This window comes from Octopus bimaculoides, chromosome 11 (genome assembly GCF_001194135.2).
Source record: "Octopus bimaculoides isolate UCB-OBI-ISO-001 chromosome 11, ASM119413v2, whole genome shotgun sequence".
NCBI lineage: Eukaryota > Metazoa > Mollusca > Cephalopoda > Octopoda > Octopodidae > Octopus > Octopus bimaculoides.
In genome coordinates, this window is record NC_068991.1 from 6,981,380 (window position 1) to 6,984,829 (window position 3,450).

Below are 3,450 nucleotides of genomic sequence, written 5' to 3' on the forward strand. Positions count from 1 at the left end.
TTTCAAAAATTTTTTTTTCAGAATCGGAATCTCCATAGCCTAAAACGTGGGATTCCGTAAAAAAAAATTAATAAATAAGTGGGGGAAAGGTTCAGATTACATATAGTCCATCTCTACCCTCCGGTTTTTATTAGTCTTCAGTGAAAACTAAGTATATTAGTTTTGCATTGATATATAGCTATTTAAAATATTTACGAAGGATGCAGATTCTCCATTTTCTTTTTTTTTTTCTCACAGCAACTCGCCTAGCAGAGTTAACTGGTGAGGCGCTATTGTTAATATATTGCTTAATTTGAGATCGCCTATTACTGCGGAAAAAATATTAAAAAACACATACACTGTTATATTCAATCTCGTTTTATTTTCTAATCGTTTTGTAATTCATTTACTGTTTCTTCATAAATCTCGTAAAATCGGCAATAAAATGTCTTCAAAAATTACAACTAAGTTTTCTATCACTCCTGCTTTACTGATAACTTAAATGTCAACGAAATAACGGACGAATCTAAATTCACATGTAAAGTTAAACCTTGCGAAATTATAAAATTCAAAGAAAATCACTTATTAGTTTGGCTGCTGCGAAAGATTTACTATTAAGGATGTGTAATATTTAACTTCCTTTTCCTGGAAAAATGTCACAAGATGCGACCAACTTTCATTTTAAAGTTTCAGAATAAAGGTACGTAACTCAACGTACTTAAACCTCGTTTATTTCTATATTCTTTTATTCTACAATTCGATATTCAACAAAGGAATGTAGATGAATGCTGATTCTTTCATGTTTGGCAGAGGTTCCATGTAAAAGAAAACAAATTATTAAACAGAAATAGAATTTTGTTTTTTTTCAGTGAGAGTCCTTTTAAGATAAAATAAGGTCAAGCGTTTGGCTGTGAAGGGAGGTAACTCAACAGACTGGACAAACTTCCTATAGGAATTTTATTATGTCCCGTTAAATTGACATTCTACTATTTTTAGGGTAAACACTTGTGGAATCTCAATTCACATTAAACCTGGTACTTAATCTTATTAGTCTCTTTTAACTGATACTTCAACTTGTCGACTCGGAGTGAATAAAAGAAAATCTTCATCTCGGTGGAATCTGAACTGGACGTAAAGAGCTAGAACGTATACCGCGGAGCATTTTTTACCTGATGCTCTAATAATTCTGCCTAACCGATTGTTCTCAAATTTGATTTGTCGAGTTACGTCCCTTTAGACCCTGAACTGATACCCACCTTTTTTTTTTTTTATATTTGACACTCCATCGTCATATATCTGAAAACGGGTGATATTGGAATTTCAAAAGTTGTAGAAGAACAGGGCTACAGAAAAAATGAAACGAATTTATCTAACAACCACAATGTATAGAAATTTTATTGGTCTATAGAAATAGACCAATAAAACTTTAAAAGCAATTCTTTTGCTTAGTTTCTTGAATTGAATTACCCTTGTACTTGTATTTTAGCTCCACAAATCCGCCACTACTATCCCCATCCACATACATCATCATCGGTCTAATGTCCTCCTTTGCAGGCTTGCATACCTCACAGCCATGAAATAAAAAGGGATTGATAACCCAGGTGAAACACTTCATAAGCGCTCTGTAAATGAAGATACATGAGGCTAACAATAATATTGTTATAGATGTGGGAATTCTGATAATCTGAACTCAACAAAATGTCATTAGTCAAATTTGTAAACCCTCAGTGTGGTTACCAAATGAAATTGGTACATTACTAGAGTGGTGTATAAAATACACACAAATAACGGATTTATTCATGTACTCATGGCTAACACATGTTTCTGATAAATATTAGAGAGATCTAGTTCTGTAGCTGTATTAATCAATCTAATCCTTAGTTGAGCAACAACAAAAATATAGAGGATGTCTCACACTTTTGTCTTCCTCAAATCTACAATAAACTGACTACCAAAAGAAAGGAATTCAACCAAAATGTTATTTGGAAACTAGGTCATCTATTTTAAGCAAGTATCTCACTAGTTCTAAACAGGCAACATGGAGGGGGGGGGCTGTAATAGCAGTATCAAAGAACTGTAAATCTGACCATGAAAACAATTGGAATCTGATACCTTATATTGTTCAGGGTTGTTGCAGACAACAGGTATTGGAAATTACTACTAGATTTTGGAAAAAAACATGTTGACAGATTGATAACTTGCTGAATTAATTAAATAGGAAGAACAAATTAGAATCAGCTTCCAGTAAATAATACAAATAAGAATACTAATAAACACATTTCATAAAGAAGCCAAAATAAAACAGAGGGGACAACTAAAATGATAATGCTGAAAAAAAGGGGCTGCAGAAAATTTATACAATAAATAAAGAATAATTAGAAAGGTACAGGATTGTTCTCTATTTTTCAGTCAGTTAATTATAGATTGAGGGATTAATACAATTGGACTATAGAACTAGATCCTCTAATATTTTGCAGAAACATGTATAAAATCGATTATCTGTTTTATATATGCATATACACTAACAGAGATGCCCGGCATTGCTTGGGATTAAAATGGCAGTTTCTTATTGTTTTACTTGTTTCAGTCATGTGACTGCAGCCACATAGAATAAGTACTTGGCTTACAAAGAATAAATCTCACTCTTAGTTGAAGAAATCTACCCCGGGAGTGGGTGCTTTTTATGTGCCACCGGCACAGGAGCGACTCAGGCAGACCTGCCATTGATCATGTTCAGACAGTGCTTTTTATGTACCACTGGCACAGGAGCCAGTCAGTGGGTACTGGCATCAGCCACGTTCAGATGGTGCATTTTACGAGCCATCGGTATGGGAGCCAGTCAGGAGGACCTGGCATCGACCATGTTCGGATGGTACGTTTTACAGGAGCCAATCAAGAGGACACTGGCATCGACCACGTTCGCATGATGCATTTTATGTGCCACCGGAATGGGAGCCAGTCAGGGAGCACTCACCACAGCTACGATTTTGGCTTTTCTTGATTCAACAGGTCTTCTCAAGCATATCATATCGCCCAACGTATCAAGGGTACTCTTAAATGGGCTGGATATGCAACACTGGAATTGGTGATGGCAGCAATCTCACTTTAGTTGCCAGGTCTTCTCAATCAAAGAATATCACCAAAGGTCTGTCTCCTATATATATATATATATATGCGAGTAAAAATAAATACAAAAAAGGTGGATTTTTTTGTATGATTGTGTATAGAGGAATATATTATTTTGCTTAAAAGAGTTCCAACACTGTCTGTTTTTTATATTTTATTTATATTCCTGCAGAACTAATGTGGGGTATAGAATATGGAATATACAATATATAATGATATACAATATACAATATAAAATAAAAATGGATGACACCATGAAAGAAAGTATTGAATGTAGATGAAATATTGAGTGTTCAATATAAAGGATCAAATATATAAATATATATATATAAAGGCAACTCGAGT